The 9,642-nt window shown below is 44.8% G+C and overlaps 1 protein-coding gene across 6 annotated transcripts in view; it reads left to right on the forward strand.

Annotated features, from left to right (window-relative positions):
• Positions 1-741: 741 nt before the first annotated feature.
• Positions 742-9,642, forward strand: part of apc (APC regulator of WNT signaling pathway) — a 37,372-nt gene continuing 28,471 nt past the window's right edge. For 5 of the 6 annotated variants that reach the window (XM_031321566.2, XM_031321568.2, XM_031321569.2 and 2 more), the window contains exon 1: positions 742-964. The gene's annotated coding sequence lies outside the window, so the exon portion shown is untranslated. Of the gene's footprint in view, positions 965-6,321; positions 6,448-9,642 lie in introns of those variants that run through there. The other variant, XM_031321567.2, reaches the window with a different exon arrangement.

Here is a 9,642-nt window from a genome sequence, read left to right on the forward strand (position 1 = left end):
CTCCTTCTCCAGACCAGACGCTCCGACGGCGCAGTGCTGCCCTCTGCTGGTTGCTGCCAACATGGCCTCCACTCATTCATATTACATTATCATTCATATTTCATTATAAAGTCTGCAGCTTCTTCAGCTTAGTCCAGTCATCCACATCCAGAATGGATCGTAGCGAACAGCTGATCCCAGATCAGTCAGAAGCTTCCTCCTTTGTTGTTATGAATCAAGACTTGTTTACTGTCTCCACACACACACACACACACACACACACACACACACACACACACACTCACTCACTCACTCACTCACTCACTCACTCACTCACTCACTCACTCTCACACACACACACACACACACGTTCCTTAAGGTGTTACCCAATCAGAGCCAGCCCACTCCTAACCCAATCAGAGCTCAGAGTCTCCACCTGTCGGTCAGAATAACCATAGGTTATATATGTCTATGAGAATAACAGTCATAGGTTATATATGTCTATGATAATCACAATCATAGGTTATATATGTCTATGATAATAACAGTCATAGGTTATATATGTCTATGAGAATAACAGTCTCTTGCTCCTTCCCCTGTATTCTGACCCATTACTCTCTGATTATCCTCATGAGTAGCCAACTCTCTTCTTCCTCCTCTGGTTGTTGTTGTTGTTGTTGTTGTATATATATTTGTACACACACACACACACAGCGAAACACAGACAGCGAAACACACACACACACACACACACACACACACACACACACACACACACACACACACACACACACACACACACACACACACACACACATATACAAGATGGCGGACCACCGCAGCTGCAGCGTCTCCTGCTAAAACTTATTCCGACTTTGTTGAACTGTTTTCCCGCCCTGAGCGGAGACATGAGCGGCCTCCGCCGCCTCTGACGGTTGTGACGGTTCTAACGGTTTAACGTCTGAAGGACTTCGGTCATTCTCAGGTAAGAACCCGGCCGTTAGTACTCTGTTAGCTCTGTTAGCTTAGCTCCGTGCTAACCGTTGGTTTGGATTGGATGTTAGCTTAGCTTCGTGCTAACCGTTGGTTTGGGTTGGATGTTAGCTTAGCTCTGTGCTAACCGTTGGTTTGGGTTGGATGTTAGCTTAGCTCCGTGCTAACCGTTTGTTTTGGGTTGGATGTCGGTGTTTGGGGACCGGGGACGGTTCCCAGGTTTAACAGGGACGGACAGAAGCTAACTGTGTTTGATGACCGACAGACAGACGGCCGGTAACGGTTCTTCTGGGTGCATTCTGGGAAAATGAAGGTTAAAGTCATGTTGAGCTAACGGCTAACAGCTAACAGAGCTGCTGCTGTTGTCACAGAGTACTCACTGAAAATACATAACTACAGTACTCAAGAACTGTATTTACACCAGTACTCACTGAAAATACATAACTACAGTACTCAAGAACTGTATTTACACCATTACTCACAGAAAATACATAACTACAGTACTCAAGAACTGTATTTACACCAGTACTCAATGAAAATACATAACCACAGTACTCTAGAACTGTATTTACATCAGTACTGCAGCTACAGTGTATATATATATATATATATATATATATATATTTTTATTTTTTTATTTTTATTTTACCAGGGAAAAATCACATTGAGATTAAAATCTCTTTTACAAGTGAGCCCTGGCCAAGAAGGCAGCACATAAAAACACACTTTAACAGACAACAAGTAACAGACAGACAGGGATGGACAGCAGTAATACATAAGGAAATAAAAACAGAAAATCACATTTTAAAAACAAGCGCAAACATGTTGATATAGTTGATGTAGGCGGGACTTGAAGTCAGTATGTGAAATTAAAACCTGCAGTTTTAGCTGATTTTGTAACTCATTCCATGAAGTTGGAGCACTGTAACAAAAAGCAGTTTTTCCAAACTCTGTTTTAGTTTGTGGAACATCATCCAGTACGTATCTACCTGATCTTAGATTATATTCTGATCTACTAGATGTTAAGAGTGTAGCTAAATATGAAGGAGTATGTCCAGTTATCAATTTATACACAAAGGGCAACCAATGTTTGAGCCTTCTTGTGTTGAGTGAGGGCCAACCTACCATCTCATATAATACACAATGATGGGTAGAGGACTTGGCATGGGTTATAAATCTCAGTGCTGAGTGATACACAGAATCCAAAGATTTCAACAGGGACATTGTGGAGTGTCTATAAAACACATCTCCATAATCTAACACTGGCAAGAAGGTAGATTCAACCAATTTTTTCTTGACTTTCTCTGTGATGCAGGAACTATATATATATATATATATATATATATATATATATATATATATATATATATATATATATATACACACACACACACACACACACACACACACACACACACACACACACACACAGGGTTCAATGTTAGTGAAATCTTGTTGTACTCGCCTGACGTCAGTGTTTCCTGACCCCTATACTAATAGTATTTTATTAATGGTTATCTAATAACTCAAGTTAATTAATTTCCTTAATTAAAGTATCCTGGACAGTGTCAGAGATGAGTTAAAGTTCATTTCCTGGTGCTCCATAACAACATGAAATCAAGGAGAGGGTTAACTTCTCCTGCTACACATTCACAGGGCTCCAAAGTTAATTTCCATTACAGCAGCACAGGAAGAGCTGACTCTTAAAGGCCCAGATAGACTTGCCTTGCCACGCGTATCCTGCGTTCCTTGGGAGTGTAGGTTGTGCACGTCTTCAGAAATTAATGCTACGCGTCTGCAAGATGAAACTCAGCACGTGAACGTGGGAGCAGGTTGTCATCTGACAGGCAGGTCAGCAGCTGTTCCACACTCAGCCCAGGAATATCTTCTGCTGTTGGCTGGGGACGTAAACAATGCCAGGTACACACACAGGACACAGGCTAGGACGTAAACAATGCCAGGTACACACACAGGACACAGGCTAGGACGTAAACAATGCCAGGTACACACACAGGACACAGGCTAGGACGTAAACAATGCCGATCGCGCTACTGCTTGTCTATTTGTAAACATTGTTAAAAAGCTATTATATCTAAGCCTGAGGCTACATCCACACTGCTACATTTTGTTGTTAAAAGGAATATCTTCTGTGGCGTTCCTGCCTGGTGTCCACGCCACTGTGGCGTCTATATATATATATATATATATAGTTATGAGAGACATAATCTAAAAACAAAAATCCAGAAATCACAATGTTTGATTTTTTAACTATTTATTTGTATGATACAGCTGCAAATAAGTATTTGAACACCTGAGAAAATCAATGTTAATATTTGGTACAGTAGCCTTTGTTCGCAGTTAGAGGTCCAACGTTTCCTGTAGTTTTTCACCAGGTTAACACACTGCAGGAGGGATTTTGGCCCACTCCTCCACACAGATCTTCTCTAGATCAGTCAGGTTTCTGGGCTGTCGCTGAGAAACACGGAGTTTGAGCTCCCTCCAAAGATTCTCTATTGGGTTCAGGTCTGGAGACTGGCTAGGCCACGCCAGAACCTTGATATGCTTCTTACAGAGCCACTCCTTGGTTATCCTGGCTGTGTGCTTCGGGTCATTGTCATGTTGGAAGACCCAGCCTCGACCCATCTTCAATGCTCTAACTGAGGGAAGGAGGTTGTTCCCCAAAATCTCGCAATACATGGCCCCGGTCATCCTCTCCTTAATACAGTGCAGTCGCCCTGTCCCATGTGCAGAAAAACACCCCCAAAGCATGATGCTACCACCCCCATGCTTCACAGTAGGGATGGTGTTCTTGGGATGGTACTCATCATTCTTCTTCCTCCAAACACGGTTAGTGGAATTATGACCAAAAAGTTCTATTTTGGTCTCATCTGACCACATGACTTTCTCCCATGACTCCTCTGGATCATCCAAATGGTCATTGGCGAACTTAAGACGGGCCTTGACATGTGCTGGTTTAAGCAGGGGAACCTTCCGTGCCATGCATGATTTCAAACCATGACGTCTTAGTGTATTACCAACAGTAACCTTGGAAACGGTGGTCCCAGCTCTTTTCAGGTCATTGACCAGCTCCTCCCGTGTAGTTCTGGGCTGATTTCTCACCTTTCTTAGGATCATTGAGACCCCACGAGGTGAGATCTTGCATGGAGCCCCAGTCCGAGGGAGATTGACAGTCATGTTTAGCTTCTTCCATTTTCTAATGATTGCTCCAACAGTGGACCTTTTTTCACCAAGCTGCTTGGCAATTTCCCCGTAGCCCTTTCCAGCCTTGTGGAGGTGTACAATTTAGTCTCTAGTGTCTTTGGACAGCTCTTTGGTCTTGGCCATGTTAGTAGTTGGATTCTTACTGATTGTATGGGGTGGACAGGTGTCTTTATGCAGCTAACGACCTCAAACAGGTGCATCTAATTTAGGATAATAAATGGAGTGGAGGTGGACATTTTAAAGGCAGACTAACAGGTCTTTGAGGGTCAGAATTCTAGCTGATAGACAGGTGTTCAAATACTTATTTGCAGCTGTATCATACAAATAAATAGTTAAAAAATCAAACATTGTGATTTCTGGATTTATTTTTTTAGATTATGTCTCTCACAGTGGACATGCACCTACGATGACAATTTCAGACCCTCCATGATTTCTAAGTGGGAGAACTTGCAAAATAGCAGGGTGTTCAAATACTTATTTTCCTCACTGTAGCTGATGGACGTTAGTTGAATACCGTGATATGACTCTCACAATGAATCCATTATTGAAATAGTTTGAGATTAATGTGCGTGATCCTGTAAACGGAGGCTCAGGTGGACGTTCCTACTACACCATATATGTGAGATAATACCAATATTACTTCATTATAGCACATATATTAAATAGTTCTCAGTATTCTCATCAAATACAACCAACTGCTTGTTGAGTTTCTAACTAATGAAAGGAAATCATTCCTCACGGTGTCTGACTGATCAGATGAACATTGAGTTATAATTAGGGCTGTCAAACGATTAATTTTTTTTAATCGCGATTAATTGCTGAATTTCTATAGTTAATCGCATGTTTTATCACATGATTTAAAATTCTTTTATTTACCATTTCAGAACAGTTTTTAAGTCCATATTAACAATGGAAATCCATTCTTACCAGTGGATCTTGATTGGGAATCAAATTGATGCAAAGAAAGTGACTTTATGAACTTGACTTTAAGATTTGTAATTATTTATTTACTGTAAACAAAAGAAAAATGTGTGAATCTGTCATTATTGCACAATTCCTCCAAGTACCTAACTAAAAAACTAAAAATCCCTCTCCTTACCAGAGTCCATCTAGTGTTTAGTAACTCCTAAATAATGTTGATTCCTCACTGACGTCCAGTGATCACGGTTAATGAGACAGAGTTTGGACTCTGCAGCTGTTCCAGTGTGGCTGCTTCCTCCGTGTGGTACAGGCTGTGTATCCGTGACAACTACTGTCCCCCTCGACGGCAACGAGACCGGTCAGAACATGCCAACCGTAGTACGTCTTTAAGACCAGAGTCCTCTACCATGCTGACAGGTCTGCAGTTAGTTGCCACCCGTTTAGCCCGCTAGCGTTAGCATCACGTTAACTGAACTACTATGCTTAGCTCGTAGCTGGTAGCTCCAGCTTGACGTGCTTCAGCTTTACACAACGTGCATGTGGCTTTGACTTGTCTACGAGCCGTCTGGGAGTTTCTGAAAATAAAAAGCTCCATTCAGAGTTATTGCTGCTGTGTTTCTCCATCCTGCTGCAGCAGCAGCAGCAGGAAGTGTTAGGAGGAAGTGGCAGCTTGATGAGAAGTAACGGTGCTGCAGAGGGTCAAAATAGTAGCTGTTAGGACCACGCCAAGCCCAGTGAGGTGGAGTAAATTAATAAATGGAGGCATGAGATTAATGTGATTTTTAAAAAAAATTGTATCGCGTCTCGTCGTCTATATATATATATATATATATATATATATATATATATATATATATATATATATATATATATATATATATATATATATATAAATAAATGAATATGACAGCGCTACATTATAATCATTCCTAACTCTGATCAGATGACCATTGAGATGAATCTTAAAGGCAGCGCTAAAGAACAGTTATATTTAAAACATCTGACTTCTACTGCAGTATAAAAGGTTAATGGACGACATCTAATCAATTAATGATGTGTGTGTGTGTGTGTGTGTGTGTGTGTGTGTGTGTGTGTGTGTGTGTGTGTGTGTGTGTGTGTGTGTGTGTAACTCAGTCAATCTGCCTGCAGCAGCAGCTGCAAAGCATTCTGGGAGCAGGAGGAGGAGGAGGGAGAGGCAGCCCCCTCCCTCCCCCCTTCTCTGTCTCTGTCTCCTGATTGGCTGCTGGTTGGCCCAGCTGACTCTGTCAGACAGACAGAGAGAGAGAGAGAGAGAGAGGGAGAGAGGGAGGTGATGGAGGCGACAGCGATGGGGTGAGCTGCCATTTTCTCTTTCTTTATCTACAATCCGTTCATCCTTTATTCATCCGTCCTCCGCTGAATCTGTTTTTATTTCAGGACAAAGGGGTTATTGAGAGAGGGGGAGACGGGGGAGGGAGGGAGAGACAGAGGGAGAGGGGGAAGAAGGGAGGGGATAGAGGACGAACGGAGGATGTTCTTCTGTCTGTCATTGTTCTCTGCTGCATTCTCCCTTTTCTCCTGGATTCATTTCTGTTGTGTGTTTTCCTGTGATGGAGAGAAAGAGAGGATGAGAGGAGGGGATGGAGAAGGGATGGAGGGAGGGTGGAGGCAGGGATGATGGAGGGAGGAGAGAAAGGAGGGAGAGAAAATGGCTGCCCTGTGATGGAGGATGGAGACAGAGGGACGAAATACAACCCAGCAGAGGATGTATCTGATTCCCACCATCACTCTGTCACTGTGTTCGCTCTGCAGTTTATATTGTATTATATATATTATATTATTTTATTTTATATTATATTATATTATATTATATTATATTATATTATATTATATTCCAGTTTCTCAGGCTATCTCCTCTGTCGGGACCGATAAGACCCAATTAGGAGGAGAAACCTTGGCCAGAGGGGGGAACGCCAGAGCAGGGGGAATGAGAGGGGGGAACACCAGAGCAGGGGGAATGAGAGGGGGGAACGCCAGAGCAGGGGGAATGAGAGGGGGAACGCCAGAGCAGGGGGAATGAGAGGGGGAATGAGAGGGGGGAACGCCAGAGCAGGGGGAATGAGAGGGGGGAACACCAGAGCAGGGGGAATGAGAGGGGGAACACCAGAGCAGGGGGAATGAGAGGGGGTAACGCCAGAGCAGGGGGAATGAGAGGGGGGAACGCCAGAGCAGGGGGAATGAGAGGGGGGAACACCAGAGCAGGGGGAATGAGAGGGGGGAACGCCAGAGCAGGGGGAATGAGAGGGGGCAACGCCAGAGCAGGGGGAATGAGAGGGGGGAACGCCAGAGCAGGGGGAATGAGAGGGGGGAACACCAGAGCAGGGGGAATGAGAGGGGGAACACCAGAGCAGGGGGAATGAGAGGGGGGAATGAGAGGGGGTAACGCCAGAGCAGGGGGAATGAGAGGGGGAACACCAGAGCAGGGGGAATGAGAGGGGGAACACCAGAGCAGGGGGAATGAGAGGGGGGAACGCCAGAGCAGGGGGAATGAGAGGGGGAACGCCAGAGCAGGGGGAATGAGAGGGGGAAACACCAGAGCAGGGGGAATGAGAGGGGGAACGCCAGAGCAGGGGGAATGAGAGGGGGAACGCCAGAGCAGGGGGAATGAGAGGGGAAACACCAGAGCAGGGGGAATGAGAGGGGGAACACCAGAGCAGGGGGAATGAGAGGGGGAACACCAGAGCAGGGGGAATGAGAGGGGGAACGCCAGAGCAGGGGGAATGAGAGGGGAAACACCAGAGCAGGGGGAATGAGAGGGGGAACACCAGAGCAGGGGGAATGAGAGGGGGAACGCCAGAGCAGGGGGAATGAGAGGGGGAACACCAGAGCAGGGGGAATGAGAGGGGGAACGCCAGAGCAGGGGGCTCTAGAGCTGCACGTATCCCCTGCAGTACTACGAAGTACCCCTAGGGGTTCGGGTACAGAGAGCGTGTGTACTTTGTGCGTTGTACTTCGTGTGTCTGTACTTTGTGTCGTCTGTACTTCGTGTGTCTGTACTTCGTTTCGTCTGTACTTCGTTTCGTCTTTACTTCGTGGCGTTTGTACTTCGTGCGTCTGTAGTTTGTGTGTCTGTACTTCGTGTGTCTGTACTTCGTGTGTCTGTAGTTTGTGTGTCTGTAGTTTGTGTGTCTGTAGTTTGTGTGTCTGTACTTCGTGTGTCTGTACTTCGTGTGTCTGTACTTCGTGTGTCTGTAGTTTGTGTGTCTGTAGTTTGTGTGTCTGTAGTTTGTGTGTCTGTACTTCGTGTGTCTGTAGTTTGTGTGTCTGTACTTCGTGTGTCTGTACTTCGTGTGTCTGTAGTTTGTGTGTCTGTAGTTTGTCGCAAGGCACAGGTCGGGGGTGTTGGTAAACATAATGACCGGCCACTGCTGTCAACGTGTTTTGTGCCTCTGACTCATGTCTTCATATCACTCCTCAAGTGGTCCATTAATTTGTCACGATGTAACTTCATCCAGAGCAGAGCTCCACCAAAGAGCCTACAATCGTTGCGGAAGGTTATCTGAAGAAGAATTTTGGACGTGTGGGGGCGAACTATCTTCTTAGCTGAAGCCGACAACGGGACAATATTTTTATTTTATGTTGGCAATGCAAGCTGAAGCGACGTAGCAGATGACGTTGAAGTTGCAGTGAGGAATAAAGGTGTTGAGAATGACCAACACCTAATCTTAAACTTAGTGTACTTAATTTACTACGACCCGATCAGAGGTTACTTAAATTGAGACGTTCAGTCAAAATCAAGCACGTCACCTTCAAACGGGATCTCTGTTTGCAGGGTTCAGGCTGGACCGGACCCTCCCGGTGATCATGCTGCTCTGGGGGACCGGCTGCACAGTGAGAAGCCGCTGCTGACCGGCGCAGAGCTCTGCCGGAACTCCAACTGCTGTCTGTCCGCGCGGCCGTCTGACGGCATCATTATTAAATTGAGACAGTTTTATTAGCGGTTAAAAACGTCTCGTTATCGCGTTAAATAGTAGTCTAATCCGGTACAGTTGGTTTTAACGCCTGATGTGAAGTGTAGGCCTATAGGAGAACACATGAAAACCCTGAACAAGCAGCGTCACTCTGCTCTGTCTTTCTGCTGTGCCCCATTCACGTAGTAGTTTTACACTATGAAGGTTAAACTCTGCAATTAATCCGCGGTTCACATGTATGTATGAACTGTGGTGGTCGTTACACTCTAGGCTATATTCAACATCACTGATTAAGTAGCCTAAGTCAATCCTACAAACAACTGGACTTTAGGGTCAAGTGTTGTCGTATCCGGCCCATGTCCCGGATGTGAAAGCCTCCTTACTGGACTACTGAATATAATAATATTCCATTATATTTTGTATTTTGAATTGTTACCTGCCACCAGAATTTTGTGATTTCCTTGCAATAAATATTGACATTGTTACCATAAATTGGTGCCTAAAAATGTATCAGAATGCAGGAATTGAAGTCATTTCTTCAGAATGTCCTGGGGGAGGACACCCAGACCCCCTCCCC

The sequence above is a fragment of the Sander lucioperca genome, chromosome 14 (assembly GCF_008315115.2).
Source record: "Sander lucioperca isolate FBNREF2018 chromosome 14, SLUC_FBN_1.2, whole genome shotgun sequence".
In the NCBI taxonomy this organism is placed as follows: Eukaryota; Metazoa; Chordata; class Actinopteri; order Perciformes; family Percidae; genus Sander; species Sander lucioperca.